At 45.5% G+C, this 18,031-nt stretch overlaps 1 protein-coding gene and 1 long non-coding RNA gene across 2 annotated transcripts in view; both read right to left on the minus strand.

Moving 5' to 3' along the window:
• TOP1MT (DNA topoisomerase I mitochondrial) overlaps positions 1-18,031 on the minus strand; it is a 350,131-nt gene that overhangs the window by 172,164 nt on the left and 159,936 nt on the right. The window lies entirely within an intron of this gene.
• On the minus strand, positions 2,532-15,402 carry LOC135290358 (uncharacterized). The gene is made up of 3 exons (XR_010353135.1): positions 15,379-15,402; positions 6,511-6,603; positions 2,532-2,813 (listed from the first exon to the last, which is right to left on the minus strand). It is a non-coding gene; the product is annotated as an uncharacterized LOC135290358 (long non-coding RNA).

Below are 18,031 nucleotides of genomic sequence, written 5' to 3' on the forward strand. Positions count from 1 at the left end.
TCGGAGTCAGAGCCGGGGCCGGCTCATTGAAGGGCAGCGGTCAGCAGAAGGAGCGGAGAGGAGTCAATTTCGCACGGATAACGGAGCCGTTCCGGCTGATTAGGGATTTGATGAGGGAAGGGGTTTGATTTTGGTGGAGTGACAGAAGCCTTACGGTCAGTTGAGATCTTGTTTAAGGAGGGCAAGCGGATCTGGACTGGGGATGACAGATAGGGAGACAGGGATGAGCGGGACAAATTGGCCTGGTTTCCTCCTGTTTTCCTTCTTGTTGTCCCTGACCTCATCCAGCCAGGGCTGGGCACCAGCAGGGAAAGGCAGCCAGGAATGCTGCCAGGAGCTCAGGGAAAGCAGAGAGGGAAAACAGCAGTGATAAAGAACTGGGGGAGGCAGGAGAGACAGGCAGAGTTTGTGGGATCTTCCCTGAGATCATTTCTTAGCCTCAGTCCTTCCCAGGTTCTGCTTCCATCACCTCCACCTTCATCCCAAAACTCTCCATGCACCAAGGAGGAGAACAGAAGTGGCAAAAGAGACCCAGCCTCACAGGAGGCTTGTCCAGCATTCCCTTTCCTGGTTATTGCCCTGGGAATTGCCTTCTGGGAATGGGAATGGAAGGACTGTTGCTTGTACATCCTGCTCCCATCTCCTCCTGGGCCAAAACAGAATCAAGGAATGTGGAATGGTTTGGGTTAGAACAGATTTCAAAGATCATCCAGTTCCAAATTCCTGCCATGGTCAGGGACATCTTCCACTATCCCAGGTTGATCCAAGCCCTGTCCAACCTGGCCCTGGACACTTCCAGGGATGAGGCAGCCACAGCTTCTCTGGGAATCCATTCCAGTGCTTCACCACCCTCACAGCCAATAATTACTTCCCAGTATCCCATCCAGCCCTGCCCTCTGGAAGTTTAAAGCCATTCCCTGTGTCCTGTCCCTCCATCCTTTGTTCAAAGGCTCTTCTGGAGCCCCTTTAGGCACTGGAATGGGCTCTGAGTTCTCCCTGGAGCCTTCTCTTCTCCACGCTGGACACCCCCACTTCTCCCAGACTGTATCCATCCAAGTTTTCACCTGGGGGTGTCAAACCTCCCCAGTAGTTGTGATTCCACCCACAAACATCCCACCCTCATTCCCTTCTGGAGCCTGACCTGGAGCAAGGGAGAGGAGACTTAATGGGATACCAGGTCTTCCTTCTGATGGAGATATTTAGACACCACCTGGAATTTTATGTGAGCAGTGGGATCACATGTCATGAACAAGGTCACACCTTTGGTGCAGGTAATTAATCTGAACTGTTAATTGCATTTGTTGTAAAGAAAGAAGGATTCTTGCCATCACTTGGTTGCTCAGGAGAGAGACAAATTCAGGCACCTGGGAAACTCCAGTCAGGCAGAGCTGCTGGAAATTCAGCCCCAACTCCCTTTTCCATTGTCACAAGGGGATTAGGTGACTTTTCTAGGTGCTCCAGGTGTCACATCCAATCTCCTAATCCCCCACTGATTCCATAATCATGGGACAAGCTCTCCTCCTTTAGCAGGAAACCCAGCAGCACCTGGGAAGTGAAATTAAAATGTGAAAAGTCAGGAAATGGAGTTGACTTTGCCTTGGCAAGGAGGGAATCCTGTCCTGGATGTAATTTCAATTTTATCAAGTATTTAAGAATTTTGCCTGGGAAGAGGGTCTGGACCTGTAACATTCCATTAATCAGTCCCATGAGGATGAGGATGCTCAGGGATGGAGGCCACATCACCAGCAGGAAAAGCAGAGCCTCCAATGACCCAAAAAAAAGCAAAATCTTCCCAGTTCTGGTGCTCTAAACCTCATTCTCCTGCATCCAAGGGTGCTGAAATGAGGCTGGAAAAGAGGTTCAGCCTGGAAGTCAGCAGGAGTTCAGTGCTCAGAAAGAAAGGAATTGCAATCTCCAGCCAGAATCCAAAGAAGGGAAACATTCCACGTTAATAAACAAAATAAAAGGGGAAGTTAAACTCGTCTTTCTCCCTCTTGTCCTGTTGATGGGTTTGGCTTTCAGTTCTCCTTGACAATCCCTAAAAATTAACCCCGGGAGTTGTACAATTGTCAGATGTGAGTGGGGCAATCAAAGCCTTTCAAATCCATGTTTTGTCAACAAAAATACAGGAAGGTATTTCCATGAAAATTTCCCCAAAATATTTGCCCTTTTTCCCCTGCAAAGCTCAGAATCTCATTTCATATCAGCTCTGAAGTTCTTTTTTATCTGTCATCATATCTTAAAATGATAAGAATTAATCTCAGTAGGGAGTTATTTCTTGGCTTCTCTTACAGCTCAAAATAGAAAACACTTTTTTTTTTCCCCCCCTTAATCTGAAATAAGTTTAATTTCATCAGGGAAAATTCATCACTGGAACAGAGAGATCAAATCTTGCCTCAGAATAAAGCAGGGAGCTCTCACCTGGTACCTGCTGCCCACCAGCTTCCAAAGGCAGCTCCAATATAATTAAATATCAATAATCCCAAAGATACAAAGCCAGAAATTCTGCTTAAAGCTGTGTTGCCTCCATTCCAGGCACCTGACTGTGACTGCAGGTGATTTATTTATTATATATTTGATTAATTAGCTCAGAAAGGATTCTAGCAACCTTTCCCTGCTTTTTCCAGAGGCTCCATCCAAAGCCCACTTAAGCCAGTGTAATAAAATCCATTGCCTTCAGATAAATCCATGGGCATGTGCCAAGGGTTAATTTCTGTTTCACTTCCTGCTGGGTTTGCTCCTTTGCCATCCCTGGTGACTTCCCTGGAGTTATTCCAGATTATCCAAAATGAGTCAGTCCCAGGAACCCTCACCTGGATGAGGAGGAGGTATTGTCAGTCACCTTCCTTCAGACACAACCTCTTTTCTGCAGTAACCTTCCCCTGCTTCCCACTCTTCCCAGGGTGGGAAAACACTGGAAATTAATTTTGGAGGGGGAAAAAATGAAGAAGGAGGGAAGCTCTAAGGAACAGAATTCCCCTAAAAGTGTCACAGTGGAGCAGAGTGGTTCAGCTGGCACAAAATGCCCAATCCCAATCCCGAGGGGCTGGCATCCCTCCAGAGCCATGATCTCATTCCTGCCACCTTCCCAGAACTACCCTGTCAGATTCCCAAATCTGCCTCCTGAGGGGGTCCGTGCAGGCATCTCCCTCTTCCCTGCAATTAAAAGCTTTGGGATGGTCACACCATCCTAGGGTGGCACATATGGCTCATCCCTCCCTGACGCATCCCCATGTCCCCACTCCATCACCTTTCCTCTCTTCCTGCAGCTGGAAAAGGAGAATAACAATAATATAAGAATATTGATCCCTCTTAGGGTGGCAATTTTGGGGTGGAGAAGAGGGATTTGATCTAGTTTTGACTGTCAGAGAAGGAAGAGAAACCTCATCCCTCCCACGCTAAGGAACAGGGATGGGAGCTGTGCTCCGAGCCCAGGAAGGAAATTACCTCCCCTGCTCCAACCCCTGGAAAACCTTTAATAAACATTTCCACCAACTTTGAGGCCTTGTCCAATCTTGACAAATTGGAGTGGAACAAATCCTGTTTGGTTGTAACGCAGCGATTCCAGGGAAGATGGATCTGAGGGAGGTGGGAGGTCCTGTGGAGCCATTTAACATCTTTTAGCTGGGGGGACAGCGGTGAGGAAGTGCCACTGGAAAAATGTCCCCCTCCTTAGGGAGGGACAGGATTGGACCCCACTGGGATGCTGGAGGGGGCTTAGGGACATTCCTCCCCGGAATGTCAACTATATTCCCAAAAATATGCCCCCCATGAGGGCAGCTCTCGCCTCACCAGGGAAGTGTGAGGTGCTGGAAATTTCTTCCTCAGTCCATCTCTTGAGGAATTAATTCCACCCACTCTCCATCCTGGGATCCTCTGGCCGCTTTGGGATTTATTTTTAACCCCAGCCACCCCTGAAGTGGGGAGAAGTGTTGTGTTCAGCTGTTTTTTCCCAGGAAAAAAAGCATCCATCAGGTGGGGAAATTATCCCACAAAATGGATCAGGGGTTTGGTACCAGGATTTCATCCCGGCAGTTGGCAACTGAGAAATATCAGGAACCCACTGCTAGATCCAGTTTTATTCCTTATCCCAAAAATCTTGAATTTGGGAAGAAGGGGAAGAAATTTTTCATTCCCAAATAGACAATAATATTCCAGTAAAACTGGAATTTGATTTTGGGCAAATAAACAAAGTAAAGGATTTCAGGAATGGGATAATTCCGCTTTAAAACACTCCCAGAATTCACTTCCAACAGCCTCCTGCATCCAGGTATAACCTATTTGTCGGGAGCTGAATTGCAGAGCAAAGAAAAGAAAATCCCAAAATGTACCACCTCAGGAATTTGACCAGGAATAAGCTGGTTTACTAAATCTAGGACTGAAAATACATCAAGAAAGGGATACTTTGGAATTAGGCTGGGTCACACTTTCAAATTCCCTCTCCTGCTTCCTTCCAAGTCAAGATATTTACATTTATTTTTATAAAAAGGACATGGAGAAATAGAAATGCATTTATAATTATATTCTTATGTGTGTATATATAGAAATACATGGAATTTTTATGGAAGGCACATTCCTAAAAATACCCCTCAAGCCACCTCTGCTTTGATGTTTCTGTCCATTAAAACATCCTGGAAATCATAAAATCAAAAGGAACCTTCCTGACTCATCAAAAGGCCATAAAAATACAGGGATGTGTCCTGGCAAAAGCTGGGTTTTCCCTAATTTCTATCAAGCTGCCCTATCCCAATGGAAATCTCCCACTGGAATAAGCTCTGCATGCTCTGTTCAATTAATAAAAATTATATTTATTTTTTGTTATTTCTTTAATGTATTTATTCAATGTTATTTTTTTAATCTGCTTAAGATTGGTTTTCCACAAAGAAAATAGGATACACTCAGGTGGATTTTAAGGCAAATCTTTAAACCAGGATCATCTGGTTGAATTTTGGCATTATTAGACACAAACAGATATTTTAAAAACCTATAAATATTTATAAATAAATATAAATATCATGAATATGCTTAAGACCAGGATTTAAGCCTCATTTTGCCTATCCCATTAGGAAGAAGGAAAATTATCAGGAAAACCTCTTAACTCCTAATTTACACCATTAATTTTCCGCTAAATTTTAGGACATGGAGAATACACAAATCTTAGGTCTCATCCCCAAAAATTTTGGGTTTGGATATTTTGGGAGAGAATAGATGGAACAGGGGAAGTGCAGAGCAATCCTTGTCTGGACAGATCATTCCAGCTCCATTCAGTGAGTGGATTATGGATCATCGGATCACTTTGATCCCTTCAGTTCTCAGGGACATGGAGCCAAATTCTTGCTGTTCTACTAAAAAGTGAGGATGTTTACTATGAGGAACTTGATTGTTTCTTATTTCAAGGAGTGTTCTCTGAGTTAGGGATAGTCACAGATGATTGGATGGTTTGGAATGGGATGGACATTCAGGAAAATCCATTCCATAGGCAGGGACACCTTCCATGATCCCAGGTTGCTCCAAGCCCTGTCCAACCTGGCCTTGGATGCTTTCAGGGATGAAACAGCCACAGCTTCTCTGGGAATTCCATTCCAGCCCCTCACCACCTTCACAGGGAAGAATTCCTTCCCAACATCCTATCTAATTCTGCCCTCTGGCAGTGGGAAGCCATTGCCTGTGTCCTGTCCCTCCATCCCTTGTCCCAAGTCCCTCTCCAGCTCTCCTGGAGCCTCTTCAGGCACTGGAAGCGGCTCTGAGGTCTCCCTGGAGCCTTTCCTTCTCCAAGCTGGACATTCCCAGCTCTCCCAGTCTGGCTCCAGAGCAGAGGAGCTACATCTTGTGGAGCATCTCCATGGCCTCCTCAGGATCTGCCTCAGCAGCTCCACATCCTCCTTCTGTTCTTATTCCTTGAAAATCTTGGCCTTGCACTGCCATCTCCACCAGGAATTTCTCAAAATAAGCCAGGCATGGGAAGTTTCCTTCCAGAGGTTTCATCCCTGCCTGCTCTCCCCGCGGAACAGCCAAACTCCAGTGCCAAAGCCACCAAAATAAATACTGGAGAGTAGGAGTTATGGGCTTTTATGGATGTTGCCCCCAAAATCAGGGCAGGGTGAATGACTCCTTCCTGGGCACAGAATTATTCCAGACAAAATAGGGCCAAAATCTCATCACTTGGAGTAAAAATGGGATGTAAAACAATTTTTTGATAGGGTAAATTCCATGTTTTTAAGCATACAAAGGATGCAAGATGGGTTAAGGGATGAAAGGCTTCTGACTCTATTCTCCTTGAGGGCAGAAATGTAGGGAATTCTGTAAAAAGATCTCCCAGGGGAATGCCAAAGTCCACCTTTATCATGTGGGAGGCTGGAATCCTGAGGAATTCTTGCATCCACAACTCCAGGATTCGTCCCAGATTTCCAGATACACTTCCACCACTTTTTTTTGGCCTCCAAAGATCCCCCTTCTCTAGTTTTAAACATTTCCAAAAAAAAGCAAAGTTATAATCAAAACTCCTCACACCCTACACAGGTATTGTGCTTGGCCTGGTTCTCCTTGGGTGTCTCCAAGGGGAATTCTCACTTCAGTCCCTCTGGGAATGGTCCAAACCTCATGCTGCAAAAAAGAGAATTGCAAATCCATATTAAATATTCCTTCACTTCCTAAGTGCACTCCCTCTCTTCCCAATCCTACCACTCAGGTAAACCAACTTGGGAGATCCGGAAAGATTTCTTGGGCTTCACTTTGTTGAGGAACTGGGATACAATACTCAAATTCCCTAAGGATTATTCCCTAAAATAATCTAGAGACCCAGTGAGAGAGCCTCAACTTCATTCCAAATCCCAGAAGAAGATCCTGCTTCAGTTGCATGATCCCAATTTTTTTTCTTGATTCCTTATGAAAATCCCTGTCCTGGTTTTGGATATAAAGAGATTTTTTTTTTTTTTTTTTTTTAATGGATCATGGGGATAGACCAGGAAGTCCAAGAATTCAGGTCAGGTTAACACTTCCCAAAAAAAAAAAAAAAAAGAAAAGAAGATTTGAGAATTGGGAATTAAAGGATAGAAACCAGCTAGGGCAGAAAAGTCAAGGAACTCCAACTCAGGGAATTTCCTATGTTAATATGAGCCATCAGGTGTCCCAAATTTCTATTGGAAGTCCTGCTTTGTCTGGGCAGGGAATGCAGGAATGAGCATCAGATGAATGAGGAGACACCTGAGTCAGGGCTGTAGTGATGGATGAACTCCAGGAACGTGTGGAAAATGGGAGCAAAGGCTGGGAAACCTTGGCCACGGTGAAACAAAGCCCAGCACAACCCTGCCCATCCCCATCTCCCAATCCATAAATCTCCGGAGCCACGGATTTGTCTGGAGAGGGAAGGGAGCTCTTTATTCCTAGTCCCAATGCTTTTGATGAGCTGCGGTATTGCCCTTCATACTCCTCCAGTCTCAATAAACCTGGCTAATTAGCATCCTGACCACTCAATTAATTAAGAAGGACACTTAATTATGACAAACTCCATTATCTGCTGGAGCCCGGAGTCCGATGGACATCAGCGTCGGGATATGTTCGGTAACAATTTGATTCGAGAGGGAGTTTATTGACCAGAAAAGATGGATGAGGAGATTAAAATCATCAGGAGAAGCAGCTCCAAGCCGGGGGCTCGGGTTATAAAGACATCCAGGATCCCAAATGAGTCACTCCATCCTCATTAACAGCAGGAATGAGAAGATTTTGGGAAGAGAGAGGCAGCCAAGCTTTGAGAGGGTCCCAAACAAGGTGTGACATGGAGGGTTGGGGTTTTCTCTCAGTCAGGATCCTGCCCTTTCCAAAAGAAAAGCCCAGAGCGGAAAAAGGGTTCACCATGTCCAAGCATCCCTTGGGAAGGCAACTCCTTTCCCCCCCCAAAACAAATCTGTCCCAAATAGCGGCATCCCAAAAGGGTCACACGTGATGCTTCCTCTCTGACAAGGTGACATTTAATGGATGAGGGAAAAGCTGTGGAATCTACCTGGATTTTAGGTAAGCCTTTGATACATTTCCCACAATATTCCCACTGGAGAAACATGCTGGAGCATGTCTCAAGAAGGGAATGGAGCTGGGAAAGGGTCTGGAGCACCAAGAGAGGCTGAAGGAGCTCAGCCTGGAGAAAAGGAGGCTCAGGGGGGACCTTCTGGCTCTGCACAACTCCCTGACAGGAGCCAGGTGGGATCAGGATCTGTTCCCAGGGAACAAGGGAAAGGATGAGAGGAAATGGCCTCAAGTTGCACCAGAGGAGCTTTAGGTTGGATATTAGGAAAAAATTCTTCATGGAAAGGGTGGCCCAGCTCAAGGTAGAGGTGGAGTCACCATTCCTGGAGGGATTTAATATCCATGTGCATGTGATACTTGGGAACATTGTTTAGTGGTGGCCTTGGCTGTGCTGAGGAATGGTTGGACTCGATGATCTTAGAGGGCTTTTCCATCCTAAATTAGTTCATGATTCTATGATGATTTTCCTCAGAATCAAGAAAATAATGGAATAAGGCTCCTTCCTTTGAATTCACAGGATGGATTTGCTATCCCAGGATTAGTCCAGAGTCAATTTCCTGATTTTCCACTCATCTGTGGAAAGAAATCAATGAAATGGCCAAAGCTGGGAGAGCTGGAACCTAAACTGGGTGACATTCCATAGTCAGCATATCCAGGCATAACACCCATGGGGAAAAAACCAAAAAAAAGCAAAAAAAAAAAAAAAAAAAAAAACAAAAAAAAAAAAAACACAAAAAAAAACCAAAAACAGTACAACAAAACCCTCCCCAAAAAAAAAATACCCCCCAAACAAAACACTCAAATAGACAACTAAACAAACAGAAACATGGAAAAAAGCAGTTCCTCAGTGTGGGAAAAGGAAAATAAGGGATCCACAGGGAAATCTGGAGTTTCCAGCACAGGTTCGTTTTTCCAGTTTGTCCTGACTGTGGTGGCCAAAAAGGTGTAAGGCTCCTACATTCGTGGATCTCCTGCATCTATCGCAAAATTCTGCAGATTAAAGTTTTCACTTTAATCAGGTGGGACCCAGATGGACCTTCCAGGCTGAGAAAGACACTCCAAAATTCCACTTTCCTGGCAAATTGGACGGGATCATCCTGCTCCAGGATTTAGCCAACAGATATGGATTTCCCTCAGGACCCAGCTCTGTTTATTCACCATTAGGGACTTATCCCAAACCATATCCAAGTATCTCACCACATTCCAGCCTGTTCCCAGCCACTCCTAATCCTTTTCTACCTATTCCCACTTCCTCCCAGGAGATGTTTGCCATCCCAATGTCTCAGCCTGGGATGTGCAAGGTAGATGATTTCCACAGGACAGCAAATCAGATTTATCCAAACAGAGTTTCCCAAAAAACCTGCTTCAGTTTTCCCCAATTCATCCTTTCTCCCAAGTTATGAAAAATTTTAATATATCCTATTTGATTTATGATTTTTTTAAATCTTCTTGGCAATTTTTTTGCCATTATTTGCCATACAAAATAGAAACATTTAGGTTCCCTCATCAGGAACCTAAAAATCAGAGAAGAAAATTAACTTAGTTATTTTTAAAAGGCATTTCCATGTGAAAAAGTAGAGAGGGAGAATATTCCTATTCATCCCGCAAAAGCAAACATAGATTGTATCCCAATTTCCAATTATTTGAAATCTGATTGGAACTCCAGAAGGGCTGGCCAAGGGCTCTTTGGATCCTGGGAAATACCACCTTAAAATATTGGATTTCTTTAAAGTTTCACATTAACTCTGCGTGTCTGGGTTTATTGCCTTTGACTCGGGGATAATTGTACCATCCCTATAATTTATTTCCCCATAATTACTGATATCCACTGCCAACTTCCACAGGGTTTTAGGACTGATGCCACAATCCCGTGAGAGAAGGTGATGATCCCTTTTGTTGTGAATGGCTTGGTCCCATTTGAAAAAATAAAGGGCATCCATGATTTTTTTTTTTTTTTCAAAATTACTCTGAACTAAAGGCAGGGCTGGCTTTGGTCCTGTCAGAAACAACAAAGTAGCCTTGGAAAAGGCTGTATCCTTCAGCCTTCCCTGAAGGAGAATCTTCTGGTTATAAAGAGTAATGGAGAAGAGGAGGAATAACCATTAATGCTAAAGAAATCCTATTTCAACACAACAACATGCCCAGTTTTGAACAGAATTTCAGCCATACACAGGGTCCAGATCCACCTTTCCTCATCAACATCACCAAGGGCAATAATGAAAATAATTGGCATCCAAAACCAGGCTAAATTTCTATTAACTTCCTGGGCTAATGAACAGGTTTCCTCCTAATTCTTCGAATTACTGCTGGTTCTTACAGAACAAGCACTGGGATTTGGGAGCGACTGGTCATATCCCATGCATGGGATGGGAAAGCCAGATGTGTTTCCAAAGGAAACACCAGCTGCTGCCTCTCCCATGAGGAGTGGATGCACTGGGGATGGTCTGTCTCTGGAAGTGTTCAAGGCCAAGTTGGATGGGGCTTGGAGCAACTTGACTTTGAACATTTTCCACTATCTCAGGTTGCTCCAAACCCCATCCAACTTTTCTGTGAACACTTCCAGGGATGAAGAGTTGAGTCTGGCTACATCGAGCCACTCATGCTTGTCAGAGGTTTGTCCCAAGTGGAGAGGACGCTTGTCAGGTCTAATCCATTCCCAGTTTTCCAGGAACTCTCTAAACCATGAAGACCCCACTCCAGGTCACAAAACTCTTTGTTTCGGGATGTGCTCCCCAAAAAACAGAGGGAAAACTCAACCACTCTCTCCAAAAGCACCACCTTTCATTTTCCCATGATTTATTTCTCATGGATAAGGAAAGCTGGACAAAACAGCTGCTTTAGCTCTGTGAAATGGAGAGAGATGGATGGGCAGAGAGTTGGATCCACACACGGGAGAAAATCCAAGAGTTTCATTCCTCTTAACAGCTAATTTCCAGAAATTAAGCCTGTGAGAAAACACTGAACTCGGAGGCAATTCCTCAGTGAGAATGAGGTAGAAATCAGGAGATGGGAGGAGGGTTGCTCTTCTCTCACATTTCTCCACAAAGACATCCATTGGTCTTTTGTAACTACAAAATTTATCACTCCAAATTTCCCAGAGAGCAGAGTCTGGGGAGGAGTTTTCTCTTGAAAAAATCTCTTAGAGAAAAAAAAAAGAAAAAAAAAGGAGTTTTAACAATATTGAAGCATTTCTCAGCCACATTTCAATTCCATTGAATTTTCGGTGCTTAAAATGCCTTCCTGATTCCAAGAAATTAAAAATGGAAGGAAATGCATTAAAAGAGACATTTTCATTTTGCAGCTGAGAACAACTCTTGAAATTCATCTTGAATTAAAAAAAAAAAAGACCAAACTTGGAGCCAACTTGGAGCACTCCGACTGAAACAAAATATTGCAACCAATTGTTGGGAGCCAATTGCTCAACTGGCCTCCATCATTTTTTTTCCAAGGAGTCACTCTGCCAGAATGCATAGAGAAGTGTTCATTTCCATCCCAGCCCAGTTCCAAGAATACTGATGAACTGTTTTCATTATCTGTTCTGCTTTAAGGAGATACAAGGATTCTCTCCCTGTCCAAATTTCCTCGTTCTCCCTGTAGCCCCACCTCCCATTGGATGATCCCATGGATTTGGGCTGGCTGGTTGCGTCACTACCAAGAGCATCCAGGTTCATCCCTCCACAACTTCATCCCATCTCCAGCTTCAAGGGATCAAAATGTCCCTGTCCATGGAGGGTTGGAACTGGATGAGTTTTAAGGTCCCTTCCAACCCAAACAATTCTGGAATTAAGATTATTGTAATTATTTTCCCTTTATTTTCTGTCCTGTTAAACAGTTTTTATCTCAATTACCCAAATTTACTTTTTTTTCCCTCAATTCTCTCCCTATCCCACTGAATTGAGGGGGATTGAGGAAGTGCCTGCATGACATTGATGGGTTAATCCAGGACATTTCCAAAGAGACTTAGACCAAAAGCTTCAAATCCAGGATGGAATGTTTTCCAATTCCCTTCTCCCACTCAAGAATGCTTTCTACTCACAGATAATCAGATCATTCCATGCCTTATTTTTCCCTGGAGCTCAGCTCCTTGTTCTGGCCACAGCCAGAGCTTTCCCATGGAATTCAGGGCTGGACCACAGCAGGGAAATGCAGTTTTCCACCAAGATGCCTTCCAGAGGCAGAGAAGGACCCAGAGGGAAGGACCTTCAGGATGAGATAATTCTACAGAAAGTCTGTGTATGGACCTATCCCAAGAATATTTGATTTTTTTTTAAAGGGAGACAAAGGTCTGGAGCATAAATTTGATGAGGAGCAGCTATGGGACCTGGGAAAAAAAAGCATGGAGAAAAGAAAGCTCAGGAAGGACCTTCTCACTCTCTGCAATTCCCTGAAAAGAGGGTGGACCCAGGTGGAGGTTGGGATCTGCTCCCAGCAAGCAAAGCACAGGACAGGAGGAAATGGCCTCACGTTGTGCCATTGCAGGTTTAGGTTGCATTTTAGGGAAAAATCCCTCACTGAAAGGCTCTCCAGCCCTGGCACAGGCTGGGCACCATCTCTGGAGGAATTTAAAAGCCATGTGGATGTGGCACTTGGGGACACAGTTTAGTGCTGGCCTCGGCTGTGCTTAGGAATGATTGGACTCAATGATCTTGGAGGGCTTTTCCAACCTAAATAATTCTGTTATTTCATGGCACATCCAAGAGAAGAATGTGCTGGTAAGTGATGGGGAAAAGCACTTAACAGAAAACACAGAAGAAATTATTCTGGAGCTTGAAAACCGGGAACATAGAGACAACAGGACAGAGAATGCAAATTTGGGAACTGGTAGGAAAGGGAAGGAAAGAGAAAGGCACAAATTGATGCACTGAAGCAAATCCTGCAGAGGCAGAAGAAGCAATAATTTGCTCTGCTGACCATTTGGGAGGGGAGAGGGGCCTGTGGGATTGGCCTCTCCCCGCTGTCTCCCTCCTCTCTCTCCCTTTCTCCCAGACAATGGAGTGAATTAAGTTTGCCGAGTTCCATAGGAGGCATCGGGCGTCAGCTCCAATTACTCACCCTCTGCATCATAATTACTGCAAATGGTCCATTAAAGGAAAATTATCATCAATATGATTTTATCAGACAGCGGGGAAATGAATAAAGGAAAGTGCTTATTCTCCCATTGTCCTGTTAATAGAGACGTCTTTGAAATGGAGGATGTGAAGGATTCTACCACTCCCAGGAATGTGGGATGCAGAGGGGAACTGCGGGTGATCACACACAAACAGACTCCATCTTTTGGGATGGAAATGAAAATTCAGATCCCTGCCTTAGTCTGATTATCCAAGCAGTGGATGAGGAGCTGGGATTCTTGTGCAAGGTGTCATCTCTGCTCAGGACACCATCACAGCACCATCCCTTCTTGCCAAGGGATCCATTGTCACCTTCAGCTTTAAACTCAGCACCAAAATAATTTTAAGGGAGTTGAAATCTGTTTGATGTGGTAGCATGTCAAAAGTTGGAATTGATGATCTTGCAGAGCTTTTCCAGGCTCAATGATTCCATGATTCTATGAATCCAACCCTAAATGCAAACCCAGATTGAGGCCAGATCACCCTCATCATCCTCACTTTGCTTAAAGGAGGTTTTTCAGTGGCTCCATCTGGGATCAGCCATGCCCAGAGAAGGTGGGATCAGAGTTCCTCATCGTAGAAACATTTTGGTGCTCATCATGCTGAAAATAGGCCACCACTTCAGGAAAACATCAACTAATTCCAGCTCTGGGTTAGAAAAGGTGATTTGTTTGTGCACTCTTGGATTCTGGGATGCTTAACCTCCACCTTCACAGGTGGGAATTGCTGTTTTGGAAGCTAGAAAGCTCAACTCCCACTTCCCAGGTGGGAATTGAGGTTTTGGAGGCTGAGAAGCTCAACTTTCATTTCACACGTCGGATTTGCTCGTTTGGAGGTTAAGAAGCTCAAGTGTCCCCCACAGAAGGAGAAAAATGAGTCACCAAGAGATGTCCTGGACGTTCAGATCACCTGAATCAATTCTCTCTCCACAATTATCTTGTGGGGAAATGCCAGGATTTAAGCAGGGATGGGGATGGAACCCCCATTTTTGTGGTTGACCTTCTAAACAGCGATCAAAAGACACAGAGCCGTGAAGGGAAAGGCAGTGGGGTTCCTCCAGATTTGAAAACATGGAAAACGAAAACCTTTGGATTTTGAAGTTATTGCAGAAGAGGAATAATTCAAGAAAGGTCAAGTCTCTCATTTGGCAGGAGTAAGGATGAAGGTCCATGAGATTCCTTGTGCGCTCTCTTGAACCTTCCTCTGGAAGAACAATTTCCAGCTGAACTAGTTCTGCATCCACACAAACAGATTTTTTTGAGGAAAAACACACTAAACTTCATCCATCTTCCAAACCTTTGTGACTCCTGTGCAAACAGATATATCTGATCCTACAGCAGGTTTGTTTTCCTACCCATGTTATGGAGATGCAGGTAAAAGGTGTTGTGATGGGATTAAACGGGGTGTGTGCAGTGGAGATTCCTCTTCCCAATGGCTGCACAACAAGCTGATCCAGTTAGCAGAGCTGAGGGAATTTTTCCACTCTTTCTAAGGCAGAAAATTCCATCCAAGTGGACAATTTATTCCCTCAGCTCTATGGATGGGACAGATTTAAACTCCTGGATGTGCAGGAGCATAAAATCACCATTCCAATGGCTGCACCTGTGTGACAACTCCCAAAACAGAAGGGATGAATTCCAGCCTTTAAGTAACTGGGACAAGGACACGTGTGAGCTCCCCAGCTCCAGGGAAGTGATATCCAGCTGTTGTGACTCCTGGCTCACTGATAAGAAGGGGATAACCCATTTCAGGAGTAGGTCAACCGACCCAAAGATTGGTTGCAACCCTTCCCTCCAAGTTCTATCACCTTCAGGTCATCGAAGTTGGAAAAGACACCCAAGATCCTTTTCTAACATTGTTAAGATTATTTTTACCTGGCTATTTATGCTCTCCTTCTCTTGTCATCCTCTGCCACTTTGCATGCGAGGAGATGGGACTCGTGGTCCCAAGTTATCCCAACACTACAACATCCTTGTGTGGAAAAGGGGTCAGAACCACACTGGGACCCACTTGAAAGATGAAGTTGCACTGGTGGGATCACCTCCAGCACCAGGAGATGTTGTCCATGTCTCTGGAGCCGTGACCAGTCCCAGACTGGGACATCCATGAACAAGCAAGAGGTGCCACCACAGGGTAAAGTGTCGTCAGTGAAGTGGAGGTTGGGTGGGCACAGCCCCAGCTGCAGGACCAAACAGCATCCTCCGTTTAGCTGCCTGACACATTCCCAGGGAAAAGCAGGAGAAAACCCCACCTGTTCCACGCTGCTGAGGTGACCTGCTGGAGCAGGGATGAGTTTTCCTCCTCCAGCGCATCTGTGGCAACACACCATGGCGACATGGAATCTTGTAAGGCTTGGCGAGGTGGTCAAACCCCTCCCAGGGCAACCAACCCCACTCTCTGATTTTCCAAGAGTCTCCCATCCCAAGAAGTCCTGGGATAGGGCCTGGCACAGCAAAGGGAGCACCCGGCCGGAGCAGGAATCCGCCTGCGAGGCCAGGTTTGGTAAATCTGTGCAGAGCTGCCTCGGTCTCAAGGGTAGGAAATAGTCAGGGAAGGGAGTAAAGCCGATCTGCTGCTCTTCATTTCACAGCTGTAGTGGGATTAGCGGAACGAGGGCGCTGGGGTAAAGCTGCCCCTTTTATCTCATTCAAACATGTTGCTAATTCAGCACAGCACCGCAGCCAGGAGCAGCTCCCGGCCTAATCCACTGTAGCGTTCTCACCCAGCGTGAAGAAACGAGAATTTTAATCCGCTCCCCACCCCCTCCCCGCCCCATCAGATGCTCCAACGGGCTCTGCCTGGCCTAACCGGGCATGGGGACCCACTCCACACCTGGAATTGCTTTTCCTGGAACCTTTGACCAGCTCTCTGGGACCTGGGAGAAGATGGGAGCTGCAGCTCCCACCTTCTGCTCCATGAGCTGTGGGTGGTCCTGTGGTGGCCAGAGGAACAAAATACCAAGAGCATCAAGGGGAAAGGACCCTTGAGGGAGTTCAACTGGTTGCTCTGGGTTGGTCTAAGGATCTTCTTACAAATTAAGACACCAGTGGAGAGGAGATTTTACTGTAGCAAACAGCAAAACACCATGCAAGGTGCCACATTGGCCCAGCCAGGCCTCCAAACCTGGGAATTTAGGAAGAGGACCAGCCAGCAGGTGAGAGGAGATGGACTGGTTGGGTCTTAACACCCTGTGGGTTCCCTCTGAAGGACAATTCCAATTCTGCAGCGGGTCAGAGATCCCCCTTGCAGTCAACTTCTGTTTCTCATACAACAAATTGTGGAATGTTCCTTCCTCTGGAAGCAGCCCCTGAACCACCTTCCACCACAAGAAATGCTACTTGAGATGCCTCCTTGATGAAAGCCAGACCTCCTGTACTCCCAAACCTTTCAGCCATGCCCTCCTTCCAAGGAAATACTCATCCTCATCCCATGTTTTCACCTGTGAATCTCAAACTGAGGCAGTGTGGCCTGATGTGACAAAGGACAAAAATGAGGCGGAAGAGGAGGTTCTGTCTCATGCAATTGTCAGAGTCCATCAGTGTGGACCAACAACACATTCCTCATGTCTCTCCAGACCCAGACTTAAACGTAGCTTAGTAAGACTCACCTAGGATTATGTAAAACCAGTTAGAGACAGGAGGGTGCAATGGCACCACTGGACCCTTCTTTGCAAACAACATCATCCCCAAACAAGGCAGTGACGGCAAAGCCTCCAAGTTTTATGGACCTCAAAGTCACCTTCAACTACTTCATTTCTGTTGGGTGTTTTTCCATATTGATGAAATCTAGATTGTTCTTCTTGTTTATCCAGCAAGAGGTTTGGATGTGCCACCAGGTTCACACCAAGTGACCCCCTGGGTCTTTCCTTGACATGCAGAAGTTCTCCAGATGTTCCCTGGATCGAGCCAAGCATGGAGCTGTCAGACCTGGATTTGGAGCAGCATGAAGCCCAGCTAAACTCATAAAAGAACTTCTTCCCAAGGAACATATTTACCCAATTTATCTTCTAGAGGAAGCAGCAGAAGCGATTTCTGGGGAAATAAAGAAAAAAGAGAGTGATAAAATAGACAAGTGGGAAAAATCAGCATCAGCTGAACAACTGGTTCAGGAAAAATCACCCAATTTGGTGTTCAGAAAAACTGGGTTTACCCAGAGGACCTAAAGCTGGGTTGCCCCCCCATGTGATGGGACACAGCAAGAATCCACAAGGTGCCATGAAAGAAACAGGAGTTCTCATTCCTGACTAAGCAAGGTGAATTCACTCTTTTCTCAGAGAATTCTCACAGAATCTTGGAAAACCTCCCAGATCTTCCAGTCCAACCTGTGACTGATCCCCTGCCACATCCAGTCATTCCTTGAACACAACCAGGGATGGTGACTCCACCACGTCCCTGGGCAGCCCAATCCAATGCCTGACAACCCTTCCCATGAAGAAATTCTTCCTGATGTCCAGCCTGAAGCTCCCCTGGCAGAGCATGAGCCTGTTTCCTCTTTTTCTGGCACTAATTGCCTGGGATAACCTTCACATCCCTTGGGGATTGATCCAAAGATGCAGCCCTCCCATGGGATTATGAGTCAGGGAAGCCCCAACTGACTGACCACGGGACATTCCCCCATCCCTCTGAGGACTTTTGTGATTGAATCTAAAAATCCCAGACTCCCCCACCCTGATCAAATTCCCCTGCCTGGTCCAAGACTCCTCCTCTCCACAAATTCCCCAAACCTCTTCCAACTGCTCGGCAATAAAAAGTGCATTATTAACACCCCTCTGTCTCCGCTGCCTCTCTCCCTCCGACAAGCAATGAAACCTCCCTGAATTATCCTCGGCGTGCCTGCGATTTAATTACATTTAAAGTCAATCAAGAGCCTCTGGAGCTGAGTGGCAGTTAAAAGGCTGGAGGGGA

Source organism: Passer domesticus, chromosome 1 (genome assembly GCF_036417665.1).
Source record: "Passer domesticus isolate bPasDom1 chromosome 1, bPasDom1.hap1, whole genome shotgun sequence".
Classification (NCBI taxonomy): domain Eukaryota; kingdom Metazoa; phylum Chordata; class Aves; order Passeriformes; family Passeridae; genus Passer; species Passer domesticus.